Source organism: Siphateles boraxobius, unplaced genomic scaffold, assembly GCF_051911475.1.
Source record: "Siphateles boraxobius isolate OS27281-9 unplaced genomic scaffold, OSU_SipBor_1 54, whole genome shotgun sequence".
Lineage (NCBI taxonomy): Eukaryota > Metazoa > Chordata > Actinopteri > Cypriniformes > Leuciscidae > Siphateles > Siphateles boraxobius.
The window spans coordinates 4054655-4078496 of NW_027509180.1; the positions used below are offsets into that span (position 1 = coordinate 4054655).

General features: G+C 43.6%; 5 protein-coding genes and 1 pseudogene across 12 annotated transcripts in view; 3 read left to right on the plus strand and 3 right to left on the minus strand.

Moving 5' to 3' along the window:
* The window catches only part of LOC143714376 (uncharacterized), a 30389-nt pseudogene extending 17427 nt beyond the window's left edge, over positions 1–12962 (minus strand).
* Positions 1–23842, plus strand: part of LOC143714418 (uncharacterized) — a 703153-nt gene that overhangs the window by 671876 nt on the left and 7435 nt on the right. The gene's annotated exons all lie outside the window — the stretch shown is intronic.
* LOC143714414 (uncharacterized) overlaps positions 1–23842 on the minus strand; it is a 1189624-nt gene that overhangs the window by 607269 nt on the left and 558513 nt on the right. The gene's annotated exons all lie outside the window — the stretch shown is intronic.
* Positions 1–23842, plus strand: part of LOC143714417 (uncharacterized) — a 438587-nt gene that overhangs the window by 407257 nt on the left and 7488 nt on the right. The gene's annotated exons all lie outside the window — the stretch shown is intronic.
* LOC143714434 (uncharacterized) overlaps positions 1–23842 on the plus strand; it is a 429922-nt gene that overhangs the window by 373644 nt on the left and 32436 nt on the right. The gene's annotated exons all lie outside the window — the stretch shown is intronic.
* The window catches only part of LOC143714442 (uncharacterized), a 340300-nt gene that overhangs the window by 287502 nt on the left and 28956 nt on the right, over positions 1–23842 (minus strand). The window lies entirely within an intron of this gene.

Genomic DNA, 23842 nt, shown 5'->3' on the forward strand with positions numbered 1-23842 from the left:
CGCAAATAGGTCTACCTCGGCACGACCATACTGCATCCAAAGGAGCTCCTGGGAGCAGAGCAATCGGGGGAAAGGCGTACAGGCGTGACCTCGGCCACGCCTGCACCATGTGGATGTCCGCTCCCCGATTTAAATACCCCGGGAGATAAATCGCCCTCAATGAGAGAAGCTTCCCCTGGGACCATAGAAGGATCCGGCTAGCCAGATTGTATAACGGGCGAGAGCGCAGACCCCCCTGATGGTTTATGTAAGAGGCCACCGATGTGTTGTCGGACCGGACAAGAACATGATGACCTTTCAGGTCTGGCAGGAAGTGCTTCAGAGCCTGAAACACTGCCAACATCTCTAGACAATTTATATGCCAAAATCGATGATGGTCCTGCCACAGACCCTGGGCTGGGCGACCACTCATGATCGCCCCCCAGCCTGTGAGGGAAGCATCTGTCGTTAGCGTTACACGACGACAAAGAGCTCCCAACACAGGTCCCTGGGACAGAAACCAAGGATCCCTCCACATGACCAGAGCACGGAGACAACTCCATGTAACTTTGATCACGCGGAGGGGGTTTCCCCTCGGGGAGAACCCCTTGGTCCTGAGCCACCACTGTAATGGTCTCATGTACAGCAGGCCGCAGGGTATAAAACTGGACGCTGCTGCCATCAGACCCAGCAGTCTCTGGAACTGCTTTACAGTGAGCAACTGGCCTAGCTTTACTCTTTTTACAGCTGAGAGAATCGAAGCGATGCAGGCAGGCGACAGGCGAGCCCGCATTGCCACAGAATCCCATAGTATCCCCAGAAAAGATGTTATCTGTGATGGAGATAGAACACTCTTTTTGGCATTCAGCCTCAACCCCAATTTTTTGATGTGTGCGAGGACGACATCTCGATGCCGAGCCGCTTGCTGCTGCGATTGAGCGAGAATCAACCAATCGTCTATGTAGTTCAGTATACGAACGCCCTGGAGCCGCAGCGGGACTAGCGCTGCGTCCATGCACTTCGTGAACGTGCGGGGAGATAAAGCTAGGCCAAACGGAAGAACACGATATTGGTACACTTCGCCCCCGAAAGCGAACCTCAGGAACTTCCTGTCTTGCTGAAGGATGGAGATGTGGAAGTATGCGTCCTTCAGATCTATCGTGACAAACCAGTCCTCGGACCTGATTTGTGACACGATTTGCTTTAGCGTAAGCATCTTGAATTTGAGCTTGGCTACAGCACGATTTAATAGGCGCAGATCTAAAATTGGACGCAACCCCCCATTCTTCTTTGGAACGATGAAATATCGGCTGTAATAACCTGACTCCTCGCTGGGAGGAGGAACCCGTTCTATAGCCTCCTTTTGAAGGAGCGTTTTCATCTCTTGTTCCATTACCAGAGCCTGCTCGGGGCCCACCACGGTGGGCAGGACCCCGTTGAATCGAGGAGGAGGAGATCTGAACTGAATGGCATAACCCCTTTCTATCGAATGCAGAACCCACTGAGATATTTTTGGAAGACTTTTCCACTCTGCCAGAAAATCTACTAAGGGTACCAGCCTCTCGAGGCTGGCCTCTGGAATATTTTGAGCAGTAGACACAGCGCCCTGTAACAGCCAGTGTTGTGCAAGTTACTTCCAAACTGTAATACATTATATATTACTGGTTACTGTTATTTAAAAGTAATTCATTACCTTACAATATTACTGTCTCAGAATTGTAATGCGTTATATTACTCCTGTATTACTTTTGAGTTACTTTCACCAAAATAACTATACAGAAGTAGAACTTAACATTCTAAAATGACTAGGGCTGTAACGATATGCGATATGAAACCGAAATCGCGACACTCAGATCCACGAACCTGCAGAATGGCGACACACCCTTCCAAGAGTTATCCTTCCCGTCCAGATCCAATAATACCACATCTTTAAATTATTATTAGTATTATTTGAAGTTAACATAACATTATAAAATACGTAGACCTACACCACAAAACTAGTTGATGATAAATTATTTAAAATTTGGGAATTCCAGCCTTATGGACATGACATTTGCAGTCAAAACTTGAAATATAAATTCTCAGAAAATGCATTAATACCAAAATATTGAAATGTCTGTTTATCCATAGGCTCCTCCCTGAAAGGAGTCCAGACATTAGAAAAATATCAGTCTACACATGCGTTTTATATTTAATATTATGGAAATAGACAATCATGCCTGACAAAAAAAAAACTTTAACTTTTAGGAGGCAACGATTTTTTTTTTTTTTTTTTTTTTTTATTCTGTGAATTAAACTGCGCAAATCGGATGAAGAAGGGTTGGCTCTCCACAGAACATAACATATGTATTTTATTTTTCGTGTTTGCATTTATGAGGAAAAAACAATGTTACAGACGTGACAGTTCTCCGTTACGGACGCGACCGCTCTGAAGCGGCACTAAAAGACTGCTTTAAAACTTTCACAGAGACCTTACACACACAAAGCCTTTCTTTAAAGTGAATTTCGTTTTGTATTAATCGTATCTTAATTTTAATCAATGTTTCATCAACCAATTGCCTGGATTTAAGCGCGTGAACTGGAGCGCGTCTCATAAATTAACCGAAACTCAGCGTATAAGGTAGCCTATTCACGGACCTGAAAAAATATATCTATATTGATATGTCTACTTGTAAACAGAACAATTCAAAACAAAAGAAAACAGACTGCTCTCTGCTTATGAAATTAAATGTGCATTTCTCTTTGGTGCATTCACTAGCCTACTGCGAAGATCGCGAGTCAGCATCGTCAACTTCATCTTGACCTTATTAATAAACAATTAAAATGTCTCCTTGCTATATTTGACATATTCATAATCATTGCTTTTGCCGGTTCTTTGTGACAGCTTTTAGGTGCTTTATTGGCAGCGCCGCCGCCCTTACATGAACGCGTCACCACCGCATCAAAAACATGATTGCGTGATGAAACATGAAAAATACCACCTAAACATAGCCTAACTGTTTAGAAAGAAAACACAGAACGAATAGCCTAATGCTCATACGTCCATCTCGCGAATGTAAAGTCTTCTTCATGCCATCTTCACCATTAGCTGCTTTTCCACTGGCCAGCGCGAGCACAGAGGCCGAAATCATACCTCACGGCACTCCTGTAAAAAATAAAGCGCTATAAAAAATATATCAGACGCTGCCATTTAGTCTTTATTTACAAACTTGGACACCACACTATTGACTGACCACGAACAGGTAATTTAGCCTACTTGCATTTTTCATTCGTTAATGTCTCCAGGTCTTCCTGTTTTTGTTTTTTTTTGTTTTTTGTTTGTTTTACAATTAAAACTAAAAGTTTGTTGTAACGCAAGCCTTACTGAACATGTACCGAGTAAAATATTACTGAAAACTGATTAGTAATGCCTTACACTACTGCGTTACAGCAAAAAGTAATATGTTACTGTAATGCATCACTTTTGTAACGAATTACTCCCAACACTGGTAACGGCGCACCGGCAGGGGACGACTGGTCTGACTGCTCTAAACCCCTCCTCAGAGGGGGCGAGCGTCCCTCGGGAAAGCGCTCGCTGGGCCCGTCTGCGCCCCGACACGAAGGCGGGGTTGGCAGAAGGGACCCCTGAGGGCACCGTGAGAGAACGGGCACCGTCAGAAGCGGTGAACACCTCCCTCTCACGGTGGGGACCACCCTCAGCATCCTGACACCAGTGGCGTCAGGACTTCTTAGACGAAGCCTTCCTAGCCATAATGACTGTCCTCAGATCAGTCTTACCACTAGAAGGCTTCGCCTGAGACTGTCGCGTCTGTTCCCACTGTTTAGAAGGGGGGCCACGAGATGCAACACTCTGCCTTTGTTGCGCCCTATGTGAGGAGCTAGTCGACGGCTTGGTCTGCCCTCGCCCAGCAGACCCTGGGACATGAACTTTTTAGTGGGAGGAATTTTTGAAAAGCTGCAGCTTGTTTCTTTTCTTCCTGAAATTTATCTATGACCGTGTTTACCGCGTCACCGAATAAACCAGATGGAGAAAGTGGAGCATCCAAAAGAAAAACTTTCTCTTTATCCTTCATATCAGACAGATTAAGCCACAAGTGTCTCTCTGCGGCCACCAGGGCTGCCATAGAACGGCCCATTAGTTTAGCCGATTCCCTGGTGGCACGCAGAGATAAATCTGCAGCCTGACGCAGCTCTCGAACCATGTCAGTGCTGACCTCCTCACTCTCACTCATATCTTTTAAAAGATCGGCTTGGTATGCCTGCAATTTTGACATCGTGTGCAGACACACGCCGAAGCCTGACCAGCCGCCGAATAAGCCTTACCCACCAGAGCCGAAGTATTTCTGAGAGGCTTGGTGGGTAAAGCTGGTTTCTTAAGAGACGAGGAAGATTCAGCAGAAAGATGGCTAGCTAGAGTCTCCTCCGCCTTGGGCATCGCCCCATAACCATATAACTTAACCCCGATATATTAGAATATGTGGAAGTCTGGGAGCTAAACACGCGATAAGAGGCGGGTCTCTTCCACGACCTCGACACCTCGGTGTGGAGATCGGGAAGAAACGGAAGGCACCGCCGTGGAGGCTGAACGCAGGAAGGCAAAAATCGTTCGTCAAGCTTGCTATTAGAAACATATTCCTGCCTAACAGCTGGCCACTCAATGCTTAATTTTGACACAGCACGAGTGAGCACCTCCATAAGCTCCTCGTGTTCAGGGGAATGAGGTGACGAGTCCTCAACATCCCCTGTCTCAATACTGACAACATCCAGCTCCTCAGAACTGGATAGCTGCAGTATTGGTGCCTCAGCCTGGGGGGAAGAAACCGCAATGCGTGCTTCCATACCCGGAACTGAGGCACTGGAACTGGCAGGTAAAGGCTGAGATAAGGCAGAGCCCGTCTCAAACCCCGCTGACAGATCCATTTGCGATCCCCACGACAGGCGCCGCCGCTCTGCCTCGACAGAAGCGGGACCCGAGCCGCGGGGAGCGCGAACCGAACCACTCTCCTTGAAGAGTGATCGGCGGGAGCGGAGCGTTCTTAATGGAAAACGCTCGCAATGCTCACAATCAGCCCCCTCGAGAGCTGACTGGGCATGCTGCACTCCCAAACAAACAACACACAGATCGTGTGTATCCCCACCCGTGAGAAAACGAGTACAGGGGGGAACACACTTTCTGTATTGCTGCTCGCTCGTCATACTGATATATGTGAATATATATATAGTTTTTTAAGTGAAAAACTCCTGCCTAGCAATCACTAAGAACAGACAAAAACACAGGGACAGATTCACACACAGAGCGCTTGCTGAAGACAACAGAAGCTGTCGCCATTGTGTTCAGGGGTGTGCTTTATAGTTTCCTGGTCGATGACGTCATTCGTGACGTTCCGTCTCGCCATTGGGCTGATTCCATACGTGCTTCATGACGCACAACGCAAGAGGCGTTCCCGCAGCGTTTCACGCAGCTCGACGTTCCTGAAAGGAACACTCGTTTAAACAGCACACACACACACACACACAAACTTGACTGCACGTCACATTATTGATACTGCTTTCAATCGTAATGCAACGGACTGGTCTACGGGACATAAATTAAGCCTTTAAATAAAAGGGTTATTGGGCTGTTCATACGCACACAATAAAAGAGCCTACACAGCGACAGGAAATGGAAATTAATTATTTTACGCACACACAATATGACATCACACTGTGCATATGTTTTAAAAACATAATTTAAAATATAAATAGTCCTAACAATTTTTAAATAGTCCACTTTAAGTGTTTATCACAAATAAATAAATTACTAAATGCTTAAAATGAATAAATGTAAATGAAATGAAAATTTACGTTACATTTAAAACCCTGTGCAAACAGGGCTTCCCGTGCGCCTGGTTTGATTAGGTTTATCCATAAATGTTAATGAATGCATGAACTATCAAACATGTATAACATGTAGTTAAGGCTGCCGTTATTCATGCGTGAATCCATAATGACTCCAGTCGTAGTTCAGGATAACTCTTCATTGGTTCATGATTAGGTCGTGCCTTCAATAATTATTAGTTCATGTTGAATTAAGTATTAATTCAGGTATTAGTACATGATTATTCATATACCCTTATTGTAAAGTGTTTCGCTTTTTCCTCACTAAAAGCAAACAACACACTCTCCAGAATAAACCATTAGTGTTTATCAGAGATCTGTTCAAATCACTGACACACTCTTAATATGAAGATAATGCTTCATCATCAGATGTTTGAGTGACACTATGTCCAGTATCAGGAATAATACAGTATGATCTGTGTGTATCAATACACAACTCTGAGATCAGAACGTGAATGTGTGCAAGAATAAACTGAGCATGTTCAAATGAACTCTTTCCAGACTAATTCCACTAAATGTGTTTAAAGAAAATACAGATTTCTTTACCTGTGTGAAGTGAAGAGAGAATGATCAGTCCCAGCAGACACAGATCACACTTATCAGACATTTCTGTTTCAGTCAATCTCTCTCTTGATTATATATAGTTACAGCTCTTTCTCTTCATTATATATAGTTACAGCTCCTCCTTTAAACATCATCAGCTCCTCCTCTGGTTGGTAACTTCCTCTAGCTATGTTTTATATCACCCACATTTCACTCACAAGTATAGCACATCAGAAACGAGTGATGGAAGCATACAATTTGTCAGAGAAAACAATATCATCATAATGAAATATAGTTGTTTTTAAGTGACCCAATACAGTGTCCTCAGAGTAATTTTTTATTTGTTCATTTTTTGTTTGTTTTCATTTACACAATCGTTTTGAATAACATCACTAACACATTGTGTTGCTTGTTCGGTTTACTTTAAAAAAATGTATTCGCTTTGGTACTATTTTTAAGTAAGGTGTACATTTTCAAAACTTTAGTGCTAATATCACAACAGATCATCAAAAGTGCACTTTTTTCGACCATTTTGGTCACACTTTTTTATTAAGTGGCTTAACTACTATGTACTAACATTGAAATTAATAATTTGCTACAATGGACTTATTGTACATGCATGTTTTTACATTGAACTTATATTTTGAAAATACCTGCATGTAATTAAAGCTGTAATTAATGTATGTAATTACATTTGTAATTACACTGTTGACCCATTCCTTACACCTTAACCAACCCTTAAACCTACTCATACCACACACACCTGTCCCTAACCTTATCCGTATCCAATCTCAATAGCAGCTAAAGTGTTTTACAATACAACATGAACATTTAAGTACACGTGTGTGTGTGTGTGAGAGAGAGAGAGAGAGAGAGAGAGAGAGAGAGAGAGAGAGAGAGAGAGACAGAGAGAGAGACAGAGAGAGAGAGAGAGAGAGAGAGAGAGAGAGAGAGAGAGAGAGAGAGAGAGAGAGAGAGAGATGGTTACCATGGTAGAGACATTACTGTAACTCACACTTCATCTGTAAAGATCAACTACAGTATAGGTTCAGTCTTATGGTACAGTGAGAATATTTACTGTATCGGAAGCAAACTCTGTTCTAGCACAAAACCTCATGGCAGTTTCATTACTTCATCACACCTTCCCACATAGCAATGTTTGTCTGGCCAGCTCCGGTCCACGAAGCCCCTATTCCTCTATTCCCCGCTTCCTCACGCTGCAAAGAATGACGGTCCTGGAGTGACCTAGATCTGGATTAAAGACAAGGGCCACACATGGGCCATAACTGGCTGAGAGGAGGCCACATTCAGGCCAACATCACGTGCTGTGTGTGTGTGTGTGTGTGTGTGTGTGTGTGTGTGTGTGTGTGTGTGTGTGTGTGTGTGTGTGTGTGTGTGTGTGTGTGTGTGCAGCATGAAGCTTGTATTAGGCTACCAAGTTTATGCTTGTGAAACCACAACATCCAGAAGAGTTGCATTGACAAATGCGTCAAAGATCACACTTCATCTATATATACACAGCAAAAACTCCAGTGTTAAACCCGATGTGACGTGGGTGTCACAAACACTGGTGATCATCTGAAAAGGGTTTTTTAAAGCATTATACCTCACTTTCAACCCAGGAAGTCCCTAAGGGACATTTAAGGAACACCCAGGTTTTTGTTATTAAAGGTATGTTTCAACCCATGCAACAATTCTAATGTTTTAATAACATATCCTAGATTACACTTGACCTGATTTTAAAACATGTCTTGTACAAATTGATATAAAACAAGTTTTAAAAATGTTGTGGTGACATTTGTGTCACATCGGGCTTTTAACCCTAAAACAGTAGGTGGAATTTTGATGTGACGATTATGTCACATTAAGAAAAATGGTAATGAGCTGCTCAAATAATTTAGCTGATTCAATTATTTTAGTGTTATATATATTCTGCTGCTCAATTCAAAGCATATTTTAACATATGTAAACAAAAAAAAGTCAAATTAATAACATTGTTAAAGGGTAACTAAACCCCTGGTCAGAGCCTGACTCCGCCCACTGGCAATATTTGAAAAATGCTGTAAAAGTGGGCAGAGGCCAGCAGAGGGGGGGCGTGCACCTGAAACACATCTCTCTGTAGGCACGGGTGTGGTTAGCTTGTGCCTGCTTACGCCACAGGGCACCACAACTTCCAATATGAGAATTCAACTGCAATAGCCACCGTTCAACCTAAAGAGGGCAGCACTCAGATGTTTTTACACCATATATTGTAGAATTAAAACACTTTATACTCAAATGTCTAAAAAATTCAATGAACAGCAATAATAAAGCCCTAAAAGTTGGTTTAGGGTTTACCCTTTAATGAAATGTATTTTGAAAATATTTTGCAACCTGTAACTAAAACAGGTTTGCAACATATGGTATAAAACACCATATTTATTTTTATTCAGTTTGCACATTTTCGAGTTGTGAAAAAAATAATCAAAAAATGTATTTCTGGTTAAACCGTATACCTGAAAAGGTAGAATTTTGCAATGTTATTGAAGATTCATCAAGGGAAAATGAAATGCTTGAGGGAGAAGGGACAAGGGCCTCGCATTGATCAGTACTTCTTACGAAGTCAGTCAAGTCAGTCGAATGAAATCCAGCGACAGGAAGCAAACCACAGTTCGCAGGATATCAGCACCCCTGTCATAGAGGAGAGGAGGGTTTGCACAGTTAGTGATGAACACATTGATTCTTGTGAACCCGGTCAGACTAACCAGCATAAGAGAGAAAAGAACCTCAACGGGCATAGGCCTGGAGTTAGATGGCCAAGAGCTTGTGAGAAAACTGCATGGGACACGGTAAACACAGATCTATGCTTTGCATTAGAAAGATTAACTGGTACAGTTGAAAAGAAGCTGGATAAATTTGGGGAGATCATTTACGCATATGGAAGTGAGAGGTTTGGTGTGGAAAAAAGGAAGGAAAAAGTACAAACTACTCCTGGATTGTCTAGACGGCAGCAGAAAATTGAAGGGTTAGTTAGAGAAAGGAGACAGCTGAGGAAGCAATGGAAAAGAGCGGAACAAAGTCAGAAGGAGGGACTCAATCTCTTACAAAGGGCCATAAAAGATAAGCTTGCAACATTACGCAGAGCTGAGCGCCTACGGAAACGCTACAAAAAAAGGAGCGTGCGAGGGCTAATTTCTATAAAGATCCATTCAAATTCGCAAAGAAGTTATTCACCAGTGAGAAGAATGGCACTTTAAAAGCATCTAGGGTTGAGCTAGAGAGATATTTGGAGGAAACACATACAGATGCAAAAAGGCATAAGCCTATGTCTATTCCGTCAGACATCCCACCTGTCAATCCACCAGAATACCAAATTGAGGTCTGTGCACCTAAGTGGAAAGAGATAGAGCAGGTTGTGAGAAAGGCAAGGGCTTCATCATCTCCAGGGCCCGATGGAGTTCCGTACAGAGTGTACAAGAGTGCTTCAGGAGTTCTACGAATTCTGTGGAAATTGATAAAAGTGGCTTGGGAAAAGCAGGTTGTACCTAGAGCATGGCGCAGAGCAGGTGGAGTCTTTATACCCAAAGAAAAAGATGCTACAAGCATCAGTCAGTTTCGCCCTATTTCACTATTAAACGTCGAAGGCAAGATTTTCTTCAGCATTATTGCTCAGAGATTGTCAACCTACCTATTAAAGAATGGCTTCATTGACACTTCAGTTCAAAAAGCGGGCATTCCAGGATTCTCAGGATGCTTAGAACACATCAGTGTTATCTGGCAACGAATTCAATCAGCAAAAAAGGAGAGGAAGGAGCTCCACGTGACATTCCTGGATTTGGCTAATGCATATGGTTCAGTGCCACATGAGCTTCTTTGGGCATCATTTGATTTTTTCAGGGTACCGATGTCGATAACAAATTAAGTGAAAGCCTATTTTGGAGATTTGCAATTTAGTTTCTCAATTCAGCACTACATGGCAATGCTTAGAGGTTGGAATAATGGCAGGATGCACCATTTCTCCAGTGGCTTTTACCATGGCAATGGAAGTAATCATTAGGGCATCAAAATGGGTAGTAGGAGGAGAGCGCTTGGCTTCTGGGATGCGACTACCACCAATAAGAGCATACATGGATGACATGACAACCATGACTACAACTGTAGCCTGCACTAATCGGTTATTGGGGAAGTTAACAGATAATATTGAATAGGCACGAATGCAATTTAAGCCCTCTAAATCAAGGAGCATCTCCATAATTAAAGGGTCACTCCACCCATTTCAACATTAATCTTTATTGAAAGTGGGTTATATATGTAGTCAAAATGTAAAAGAAATTTTTAATTTGGGGCCCTCTTGACCAAGAAAAGACAGAAAATAACTTTGGGGCGCATTTGTGTCACGGTGTTGTGCGGGTAGAAGAAGATGGCTGAGTCAAAAGCTCCAAATCAAACAGTTTTACTGATCAAACTCACAGGTACAGACAGGCAGGCAGAATGACGGGCAGAAACACACACTAAACACATCAATATAACTTTAACAACCGACCAGGACACACTGAACAGAAGCAAACTAAATACAAGCATGAATCAAACATAACAAGGTGAAAACAGGTGACACTGATGATGATAACGAGGGACAGGCTGGTAAGTGAGGGAGTGAGTTCAGGTGTGGAGACAAGAAGGATTCTGGGAAGTGTAGTGAAGATGACTAAGACAGACAGGTGCAGACGAAGACTGTGACAGAACAGTCTTGATGGCGCCCTGAAGGCTGGCCAGGGCGTGGCCAAACTGAGACGGGAAGCCTCCAGGGCGGATCAGGAAGTGCAGGCGGCCAGGGCGGAGCAGGACGTGAAGGCGGCCAGGGCGGAGCAGGACGTGGCCAGGGCGGAGCAGGACATGGGCGTGGCCAGGACCGTGGGGACCCTTCGGGCGGCCATGGCGGTGCGGACCCCTCGGGCGACCATGGCGGTGCGGACCCCTCGGGCGGCCATGGCGGTGCGGACCCTTCGGGCGGCCATGGCGGTGAGGACCCTTCAGGCGGCCATGGCGGTGAGGACCCTTCGGGCGGCCATGGCGGTGAGGACCCTTCGGGCGGCCATGGCGGTGAGGACCCTTCGGGCGGCCATGGCGGTGAGGACCCTTCGGGCGGCCATAGCGGAGAAGCCCCTTCGGGTGGCCGTGGGTCCTTGGGCGCCCACGGCGAGGGCCTATGGCCCCCCCCAAAAAAAATAATGGGGAGAGTGACAGAGTCATTACAAGTCTCTGGGCTGGACGGAACCAGCGGTGAAGGCCCGGCTATGCTGGACGGAACCAGTGGTGAAGGCTCAGAAGGGCTGGACGGGACCAGCGGTGAAGGCTCTGTGCTGGACGGGACCAGCGGTGAAGGCTCTGTGCTGGACGGGACCAGCGGTGAAGGCTCTGTGCTGGACGGGACCAGCGGTGAAGGCTCTGTGCTGGACGGGACCAGCGGTGAAGGCTCTGTGCTGGACGGGACCAGCGGTGAAGGCTCTGTGCTGGACGGGACCAGCGGTGAAGGCTCTGTGCTGGACGGGACCAGCGGTGAAGGCTCTGTGCTGGACGGGACCAGCGGTGAAGGCTCTGTGCTGGACGGGACCAGCGGTGAAGGCTCTGTGCTGGACGGGACCAGCGGTGAAGGCTCTGTGCTGGACGGGACCAGCGGTGAAGGCTCTGTGCTGGACGGGACCAGCGGTGAAGGCTCTGTGCTGGACGGGACCAGCGGTGAAGGCTCTGTGCTGGACGGGACCAGCGGTGAAGGCTCTGTGCTGGACGGGACCAGCGGTGAAGGCTCTGTGCTTGACGGGACCAGCGGTGAAGGCTCTGTGCTGGACGGGACCAGCGGTGAAGGCTCTGTGCTGGACGGGACCAGCGGTGAAGGCTCTGTGCTGGACGGGAACAGCGGTGAAGGCTCTGTGCTGGACGGGACCAGCGGTGAAGGCTCTGTGCTGGACGGGACCAGCGGTGAAGGCTCTGTGCTGGACGGGACCAGCGGTGAAGGCTCTGTGCTGGACGGGACCAGCGGTGAAGGCTCTGTGCTGGACGGGACCAGCGGTGAAGGGGTCTCTGGCTGGACGGTCTCTGGCTGGACGGTCTCTGGCTGGACGGTCTCTGGCTGGACGGTCTCTGGCTGGACGGTCTCTGGCTGGACGGTCTCTGGCTGGCTGAACGGTCTCTGGCTGGACGGTCTCTGGCTGGACGGTCTTTGGCTGGACGGTCTCTGGCTGGACGGTCTCTGGCTGGACGGTCTCTGGCGGAAGAAGCTCAGGAAGGTCGTCAAAAAGCTCAGACTCAGGCTCGGCAGAACATGACTCAGGGCCCACAGTGAGGGAGGATCCACAAACCCACAAGGTGTGGTCGATGAACTCGACAAAAGGGAGATGAAGATCTCCCAACAGCAGCATCTGGGCGAGTAGATCGTCTATCCCACTCCAGAATTGCTGCTTGAGAGATTCCTCATCTCTACTCACGTCCTGATACAGGTTGATATAGACCTCCACATACTCCTCCAGTGATCGCCCATCCTGGGAAATCCAGTGATCTGCCTTCTTGCCAACCCTCCTTTTCCTCATGGTCGGTTCTTCAGTTATTTTCTTGGTCGGTTGTTCTGTCACGGTGTTGTGTGGGTAGAAGAAGATGGCTGAGTCAAAAGCTCCAAATCAAACAGTTTTACTGATCAAACTCACAGGTACAGACAGGCAGGCAGAATGACGGGCAGAAACACACACTAAACACATCAATATAACTTTAACAACCGACCAGGACACACTGAACAGAAGCAAACTAAATACAAGCATGAATCAAACATAACAAGGTGAAAACAGGTGACACTGATGATGATAACGAGGGACAGGCTGGTAAGTGAGGGAGTGAGTTCAGGTGTGGAGACAAGAAGGATTCTGGAAGTGTAGTGAAGATGACTAAGACAGACAGGTGCAGACGAAGACTGTGACAATTTGTATGTAAGACAACAACTCCCACAATGCAGCTCCGCAAGCCACAGCTCCGCAAGCCACTCCCACTAATCCAGAACAGCGCAAACATCAGAGAAATCACTCTTCCGTCTACAAGAAGGCTAGCTGCCAAATGAGTTTGAAATTCATTTCACAAAAAATGTCTAGTTAGTTCGCTGTGGCGAGCAGGACGAGGGCGAGGGACGTGAGAGGACGACGCGAGTGATAATGAATGACACCTGTGCAGCGGTCTCATATCTCTCACGGAGGAGCGGAAGCACAAAAGGAACAGGCCTGATTTTATGTTTTGTTTCTGTTGTGTGTGGCCAGCTGGCTTATACTTTTGTTTTGTATTTGTTTATTTTACTATTAAAACGTTCAAATGTTCGCCGGTTCCAGTCTCCTTCTTCCCACAACAACGAACCCCGTTACATTGGCAAACTCATTAGTGAATTACTCGTTTGTATTTCTTTCTATACGGTGAATTATTGCATGATACCTGGATGTTCAGTCAGGCGAAACTAGGATGGTTCACATCACAACACAAACGTCCGTGTGGTCGTCTGATTCAGAGATTTCGTCCATGAGAAATTGCGATCGTTGAAATTCTCTGCAGCAGACGGACTCTATCTGTGTCCGTAGCGCACAGCGAGAGCACACGCACCAGCAGCCCGCCTCAGCTCGACCCAGTCCGGGCTCCTCGTCCGCGACAGGCAGCCGCCTCCTGATCCTCCATCAGCCTCAGCTGCTCTTCACTATATTGCGGCTCGTAAAGATAGCCACGAACAGCGGATTCGAGCAGCAGAATTTCAAAATCCTCTACTTCCATATCATGTTTAGTTTCTTCCGTCATTGTCGTAACTTCCTATATCCACAGCGCTTGTTAGCTTAGCTTATAAACAAGATGGCTGATATTGCTTTCAGTATCTGCAAGTGAAGTCCCACCCACTGATCTGTGATAGCTCTGTTAGCGCATTAGGCACAACCCCCTATGGGCGGGTTTGAAAGGGTGGGAATTTGTGCTTGTAGTCTATACAGAAATCCCCCCTTTTTACACTTCCTCCTACAATGACGTCAAATGACGATTTTTGCGTCATTGTAGGAGGAAGTGAAAAAGGTAAATAGTAGATTTCTCTCGTCTCAGGGGAAAATGAAAGAAGGTTGCACGACCATTCAATAGTATGACTGGTTGTCTAACAATGGACCTCTTAATGCAAATGGGTGGAGTGACCCTTTAAAGGCAAGGTAGTAGATAAAACATTCTTCATTAATGGTAAGGCAATACCAACAGTTTCTCAGAAGCCAGTGAAGAGTCTAGGGAGATGGTACGATGGGGATCTAAAGGAAACAGTTCGAGTGGGAGAAGTTAGACGACAAGCAGTGGAAGGGTTGAAGAGCATAAACAGCTGTGCTCTACCAGGCAAACTGAAACTCTGGTGCTTTCAGTTTGGTCTACTGCCAAGGTTGCTGTGGCCACTGACTGTGTATGAGGTTTCTTTGACAACAGTGGATAAGCTGGAAGCGTTAATAAGTTCATACATCAGGAAATGGTTGGGAGTTCCACGCTGCCTCAGCAGAGTGGGACTTTATAGTAAAGGAGTATTGCAGCTGCCAGTCTCTGCTTTAACCGAGGAGTTTAAGTGTGCCAAGGTCAGACTGGAAATTACTTTAGCAGAGTCACGCGACAGATGTGTAAGGGAGGCAGCCCCTGTGGTAAAAACTGGTAGAAAGTGGTCAGCAAAGAAATCTGTAGTAGAGGCAAAGGCTGACCTTCAAATTGGGGATATCGTGGGACAGGTACAGCATGGAAGAGGGGGTTTTGGGCTCAGTTTAGCTCCTCCTAAATGGCACAAGGCAGGCCCAGGCCAAAGGAGGAAGCTGGTAGTCAACGAGGTGCGAAAGCAGGAGGAGAGGATGAGATGTATAAAGGCCATTTCCCAGGCCAAGCAGGGAGAGTGGATGAGATGGGAGAGTGTGGAACAACGCAAAATGGGCTGACAAGACCTTTGGTCAATGGAAGAGAGTAGGATCAGTTTCCTTATTAGGTCAACATATGATGTTCTCCCATCACCGCAGAACCTAAACCTCTGGGTAGGAGAGGATCCATCTTGTCCTTTGTGTTCATCACCTGCCACATTAAGGCACATTTTGACAGGATGTAAGGTGGCTCTTAGCCAGGGTCGGTTTACTTGGCGCCATGACCAAGTATTACGATGTTTGGCTTTAGCATTGGAAGGCAAGCGTAGTACGACCAATAAATTGCCGCCTGTTCTAGCAAAACATTACATGCAGAAGACAATATTCCTCCGCCCAGGCGAGCAACCACCAAGAAAAGGTGCTAACACCAATTCTCGGCCAGGACAACTGGAAGCTGCTAGGGACTGGAAGATGCTGGTTGATCTTGATCAACGGCTTATTTTTCCACCTGAGATTGCCACCACTAACCTACGACCAGATATTGTTTTGTGGTCTGGATCAGCACGCATTGTTCAACTGATAGAGTTAACAGTGCTATGGGAGGATGCGGTAGATGAGGCATATGAGAGGAAGATACTGCGGTATGCTCATCTGGCCACTGAAGCAGAACAGCGAGGATGGAGATTCCAGGTTTATCCAGTGGAAGTGGGTTGTCGAGGTTTTGTGGCACACTCTACAACCCGGTTCCTCAGAGACGTCGGATTCAGTGGCCAAGAGTTGTGTCGTACAGTAAAGAACTTATCTGAAGCAGCAGAAAGGAGCAGCAACTGGCTGTGGTTGAGACGGAAAGATTCTAGCTGGCTGTGTACAGGCCGCCATGCTACGGTTTCGTAGAGTTCTTGAAAACTTGAAAGGTCTGTTGGTTTATTTGTATAGGTTGTATAGTATTTACAGTCATTATGTTCCTGTGTATATTGCGTGAATGACGGGTGGTTGGGCAGATATTGTGTTTTGGTAGGTGGTATGCCATACGGAACCGTTGCCACTGAAACTGCATATTAACGCACCAGTGGGGCTCGACAGCCTTAGTCAAACGGCTTGGCGCGTATGGTTGGGTTGCGGAGAGATTGTAAGATTGTGGTTAGGTCTCAGCAGCAAGAGGGAAGTAGAGGTCAGTAAGCTGGGCTGAGTTGAGTGGGGGACGGAGGGGGGTGACTCTGGGACGCCAGAGTCACTGTCGAGCCCTCTTGAGGTGTCGTGGGCTAGTCGACGAAACACTGAGGACCGAAGGTGCCCACTTGAAGACCCTAGAGATGTTCCCTACTCCGCTCAATCCAGAGGGTTGTTATGGGGGGACCGCACTGTGGTTGCAGCCGTTGTGTGTGCTGACGCGCAATATTAACACCAGACAGAAGATTCATGTCACCAGATGGAAAGAAGTGTAAATGGATGGAGAAGCATAGGTTACTGTAAAGCTACGTCTTAGTTGGTGATTATCTTGGCGAAAGCCGAGTACAAAGCAGCATGAAGTTTTAACATCTACTCTCGTGTAATGGAAAGCACTACATGCATGTTCAACGTGTTGACCTCCAGTGTGAGGTAGTTATTTATTTTTATTCAGTTTGCATATTTTCGAGTTGTGAAAAAATAATCTAAAAAATTATTTCTGATTAAACCGTATATCTGAAAAGGTCACAGTTATGGTCACAGTTATGTGGTTTTAAAATATGTGGCAAAGCAAATAAAATGCTTTTTAAAAAAGTTTTTTTTTTTTTATGTATCTTCCCAGAAAAGTTATAATTTTGAAAATGTTGTGGAAAAGAAAATAAACAAAAAAAGTTATTTAGCTAGAAAATTGACAAATTTGATTTTTTTTCCAAATGAGAAATAAACACCCAATGTGACATATATGTAACATTACAGATCTTTGACAAGGAGTGGTTGTATTTAAAAAACAACAGCAGAAACATGTTTTAAGTGGTCCATTTAGTCTGTTTTAAATGCCCCATAATTTTCCTATAAGGGGAAATTGGTCCGGGTTCTTATGGGTTAACTCTCCTGTGAGAGTTTTTTAGATCACCCTCAAAAATGTTACAATAAGGATACATTAAAATGTCAAGGGTCATGAGATTAAACTAAACAACCAAGAGAAATATATGTCTACTACCTCAGATTTAACGTTTGATCTGTACATCATCGAAATTGTCAGACATCCATGAGTGCATGTTCACAGAGGAAAACAACTGAAGAACAGCGCTGGTTGTTCTTTCGATACTCGACAACGACGGAATCCAACGGCGTGGGCGAAGGTATAAGGCGTGTATTAAATTTTATGAAAATAATCCCGAAAAAAGTATAAACAGGGCAGAGATGGCAAGTTCAGCAGCTTGAATTAGCTGAGGTGATGTGATGGATAACAGAGAGCAGACAAACGGCTAGTGACAGCAGCGCAAATCACCTGTCACTCAAGTGGCCACGCCCTTGATTATGCAGCATTTTAAGGCTTAATATAATTTAAACTGATGAGTTTTCTAAAAAAAATTCACCCCCCTCACAGTTGTCATGGAGGGCAAAATTAGCTGTATAGACAAAAACAACTTTAGACACCAGGCTGTAAACATATTTTCTTCTGCTGTAAAGTTGGGCTTTTTAACATGGGGGAGACACAGATTTGACTCACTTTTGCTGCCAGCCTCAAGCGGCCAGGCGATGAACTGCAGTTTAATTCACTTCCGTGTTGGTTTCAAGAGAGAGACAGGGAGGTTGCCGCTTGGGATTTACTTAATGTAAAGTTAAGCAAAGTTATCATGAGGATTGTAATGTTTAGAGCAGATGTCTTAACAAATGTCAGTAACAGTTTAACAGTTTTATAGCTATGGGTAGTCTATTGCAATTCATTTTCTTAAATTGTACTGTAATGTGTTAGAATTAATCTGGCATTTGTACGGTGGCCGAGAGAGCTCAATGTGCTGCAACTGAAGAAAATGCATGCAAATAGTAAAAAACGCATGCAAATAGAAAAAAACGATGCAAATAGAAAAAAAAAAACACCTGCATATTAAGAAAACATCTTCACCAGTTTCACAACACGCATGTGCTCCAAATACTCACAACACAACCAAATACAGAAACGTGCTGCACAAGTTCACAACACAACCAAATACAGAATCGCGCTGCAAATATCACAGACCTTTTGTGAACTTTTGCAGTGCGTTTCTAAGGAAGCCCTGAACCGCAAGGTGAGAAAAAAAAGAAAAGAAAATTTATCTCGTTATTTCGACTTAATAAGTCATTATTTCGACATAATATCTCGTTATTTCGACATAATAAGTCGTTATTTCGACATATCTCGTTATTTCGACATAAGTCGTTATTTCAACATAATATCTTGTTATTTCGACATAAGTCGTTATTTTGACATAATATTTCGACATAAATATCTTGTTATTTCGACATAAATATCTCGTTATTTCGACATAATAAGGGGACATTATAATATGCATTAAGCTACATTTAGCCTTCTTATAATGAGTTTCTATGGGAGGAAAATGCTTAATGTCAAATTAAACGAGAATCCTTTCACATGTGATCAATGCGGGAAAACATTTATTGGCGCATCAGACCTGAAGAAAAATGTAGTCAACCAATGCTGATGTTGTTAACATTAACAATTTGAGAACAAAGTATAATTTGCACGGTTTGACGTGATATGATAAGCGATTGTTAGATTTAATCAGCACGATTTACTGCAATGCTTTTTTTCTTTTTCCATAGTTGGTCAGAACAAAAGGGGATGTTTCTTAAGTTTACATTTTCTGGTGAAAATTCTTATGTTGGTCATACTTCCAAAAAGGAGAATCTGTGATTTTTGAATGCCAGTTCAGTGGTGGATGAAGTACACATACCATGTACTTAAGTTAAAGTAGAGATACCTAAGGTAAAATATTACTCAAGTAAATGTAGAAGTGCTGCCTTTAAACATTCACTTGAGTAAAAGTACAAAATTATTTGCCTTCAAATGCACTCAAGTATTTAAGTAATATGATTTTTATCATGTCCTATTATCATTTTTGTCACAAGACTCTTGCTTAACTAAGTCTACGTAAAAACTCTAATGTCACTCTTGGCGCACAAATCTATTAATAAAATGCCATTATTTAATCAGACAGACACTGTTGTCTATTAAAAAAATTCATAAGCCCAAAACCTTGAAGCCAAACAATTTCCTTTAGAACCAAATGAAATAACAGGACTTGAGAGCAGGCAGTTGTGCGTGTGTATGTGTGTGTGTGTGTGTGTGTGTGTGTATATATATATATATATATATATATATATATATATACATATATATTCTATATAGAATATCAGAGATCACAGAGATCACGGCGAGATCACAGAGTGTCGCAACTCTCACATTTAACTGCTATGGTTTGCGCTAAGTAGATACCACCAAGGCAAGTTCAAAACAAAGCGCGTGCTGTACTGTGCTCAGTGGTGTAGGCTTGTTCCTGGTTACTTTTGCCCCTTCATGGACAAAGATGGCTTGCGGGGAATCACTTGCTGCTGGTAAATAATTGGTGGTAATATGTATTTCCTCAAGGCTCTTAAGGACTTAGTTGTGATGCCACATTTAACGACCCTGGGTGAGGCTGACTTTGCACCCTGTCAGTATGTGCTTGAGGGAAGCTTGGCTGGAGCATAGAGCACACCCAGGATCTTCACCCCACCACTGATGGAGATTAGTTGATGTTGGAAGGATGTCATAAGTAGCTCTAATGATAAAGCTAAGCTGCTTCACTTCCATGCTCCACAGGTCCTTCCAGCCGATCCTCCTCTTCTCCGCCTTATCCCACCATGTCCACTGTCCCTGTTTTCCAAGAGACTGCCTTGGTCCACTTTGCTGCTTCCTCCTGTCTACATGTTTCCTCTACCACCATCTTGCTTTGCTCTAGCGCTATAGCTTTTGTCCCACTCTGGAAGTCTTGTTGTTAATCGTTGATGGCCTCGTGGTGTTATCCCAAAGAGGCAAAAAATCAATCTCATCCTTTTCCTGGAGTGTTCCCTGCTGGTGGGAAAAACCTTGCGATGTTTTAACAGTACTAGACTAACTGAGACTTGTTACAGCACTTGTATACTGTTGCCCTCTTGCTGGTCTGATTGCATCTATTGTTCTCCTCAGTTGAAAGTCGCTTTGGATAAATGAGTAAATGTAAATGTAATCAAAGGCCTCCCCTCCCTTGCTGAACATGCCTCACAATGTCTGCATGTTTTATTGCTGCTTTCACCTTCTCTGTTGCACTTGCTGGCCTCCATTTGCGGGCTGCTTCCAGGACTGGTGCATTTTTACTCAGCACTATGTCTCATGATTCATTCAAAGTCATCTGAAGTCTCCCTTTAGTGCACTTGAACTCTTCTGTGAGAATAGTAAAGGGCAGTTTGAGAACAGAACGCCGGTAGAGGCCTATGTTGGTAAGATGGAACCCTGAGCCATTTCTTGTTGTAATCGTGATTCCTCTATGCACTGTTCTTGAGCTAATCTGAAGGCCACACGAAGTTTGGAGGTCTGCAGCTGTTGACTCTTTGTTGGTGATTTCTGCACACAATTCGTAAAAAAACGGTCAATGACTGGCAGCTGCGGCTGCCAAACAAAAACCGTAAAAATAAAGTAAAATATCGTAATTTAAATGAAATGCAAAAAACTTTTACAGAAATTTTCCTTAAATTTTTTTCAGAAAAACACTGTTATTTTACAACTATTTCCTGAATTATTACGATCAAACACCTTCATTGTAAAAAAAATCCCATAAAAAAAACAGTCAAATGACTGTCACCAACGGCTGCCATACAAAAACCATAAAATTAATGTCAAATATCTTAATTTAAATAAGTGCAAAATATTTTTACAGAAATCTTCATTAATCTTTTTTAACAGAAACACACAGTTAAAACACAGTTATTTAACATTTATTTTCTGATTTATTTACTGAAAAACATGCAGTTAATTACATGCATGATTAGCTTTGACTATATACGTCACTACATCAGCAACTACACAGTTACTGTCAGTTAAATAAAGAAACATGCAGCATTTCATCAGTGTTTATTTGCTCATCCTGGACTGAAGCTCAGGCTCTACTCTTCAACACAATGGTGACACACGAAACACACCATACAGAAACACTTTAAACCCCAACAGAAAATTAAACACTACCAGATCTCTCAGGATCGCAGCATCTTCACTTATTACAATCCATACTTTATTTCTTTCATACTAACATTATTAATGAGAATTAACAGAGGTTTAGAAGTTGAAGCTTTATTGAAAAGAATAAAGTTTGATGTCACCATGATGGAGATCAGTATTTGCTTTAGTTGGGCTCTTGAACTTTTAGTGTTGAACTTTAATGTTGCTCTGGCTGCATTAACTGTGTGTCTCTGATGCATATTTATTATCGTAAGAGTCTAAGAGAAACTCAGGTCAGATAAGTAGTGAGTATAGTCATCATGTAGAGTCCGGCTCCATTGATAACATCTGAAGTACAATATCTGATTATGTCATTAAATATTAGTTATTCATTTTGCATGACAAGGCTTCTATAAAACATTCTCCAGTGCTGTGATACTCAGATTTTATGAAGTCATTATACAGAAAATATTTGACAGGATCATATAGACTCACTCAGATGTCAAGAATCAGCGTATGAATCACAACAATGGTGACAATGAAAAAAAAATTTTTGGTTGTCACCATTGTTGAGATTCATATGTTGATTCTTGATGTCTCTATACAACTAAAAAAACCACAAAGCTTTTTTTGTGTAGTATATATATATATATATATATATATATATTTTTTTTTTTAAATGCAGGTTGTTATAATACTGATACCACAATATTCAAGGGTCATGTGAAAAATTATGACATTAATTAAAAACTTTGTATAAAGCTAAATTCCACCTACATACTCTGTAATATAAGCTATCATATACAGAGATTTGACTGTCATATCAGTGAATCAGATCATCATATGATGACTATAACATCATCAATTAATGATCAAGATCATCTGATATTTTCTCCAGCATTTATGACAAACGTGTATCAAATACACAGTTAAAGCAGCCAGAGTAAAGCATAAGTTAAATCTCAAGGGTCATGACCCCAACTAAAGCAGAGACAGATCCCAATCATGGTGACATCAAACTTATTTTAAAGTTTTTTACACTTTATTTAAATTAGCATATTTTACTTTAATTTTATGGTTTTTGTTTGGCAGCCGTAGCTGCCAGTCATTTGACCCTTTTTTTACGATTTTTTTACAATGAAGGTATTTGATCATAATAATGCAGGAAATACCTGTAAAATAACAGTGTTTTTTCGGTTTATTTAAATTAGCATATTTTACTTTAATTTTATGGTTTTTATTTGGCAGCCGTAGCTGCCAGTCATTTGACCATTTTTTACGATTTTGTTTTACAATGAAGGTATATGATCGTGATTATTCAGGAAATACCTGTAAAATAACAGTGTTTTTCAGTTTATTTAATTTAGGATGTTTTACAGTTTTTTGTGGAGCTGACAGTCATTTGACCATTTTATCATTTAACTGTTTTGTTTCTGTTAAATTACAGATTATATTTGTAATTTTACATACATTTTTATGTAATTTAAGAAAACAGAAAATATACTGTATGAAAAATACAATCAATTTTCTGTATAAAAAACGTCTCGGTTACGTATGTAACCCTCGTTCCCTGAGTAGGGAACGGAGACGTTACGTCGGATGACGACGAATGGGGGTTTCGCTTAGAACACCTATCGACTTCGAGTATTACAAAACGAGCCAATGGCGATGAAATGCCATGGGTCTGCGGAATTTGCATAGCGTATCTCCGCCCCACCGCGTGGGTATAAAGGAGGACGCCGGCAACATGCAGGTATGTCTTCGCTGAGGAGCCGAGACTGAACTCAGGCGTCTGCCCAGCGGTACAGCGGAAGTGGCAGGGAGACGTAACGTCTCCGTTCCCTACTCAGGGAACGAGGGTTACATACGTAACCGAGACGTTCCCTTTCGTAGTCACTCCGAGTTACGTCGGATGACGACGAATGGGGGTCCCCGTGAAATCACGCCACCTTCACAGCTGTCTTCCAGTGCCCTGCGAAAGTCTGATCCCCCTGTCGTGATACTGGCACAGACGAAGGAGTCCTACTTAACACAGGAATACCAAGGTACACTGGGAAGCATATCTCAGAGGAGATATGCCGCAGCATGCCTACCCGTAGGGAGGACTTAAGGTACACATATGGCCGGAGGGCTACATATGGAGGAACACTGGAGTGACCAGCCCGAGGGGTGGCAACTTTCAACTCCAGGAGGGCAAGATGGCTGCCAAGGGAAAGACACATGCTCAAGGAGGCTTACAGTGGAAATACACATGTGGGGGTTACTCAGGGAGGAACCATGCACACGGAGGCACCTAGCCGACGCCCAGGCAATAGACACTGGCGCCAGCGTCAACAGTGCAGGAGGAACTCAGGGCTTCAAAGAGGAAGGCTCACCTGAGGAATAATCGCACGTATCC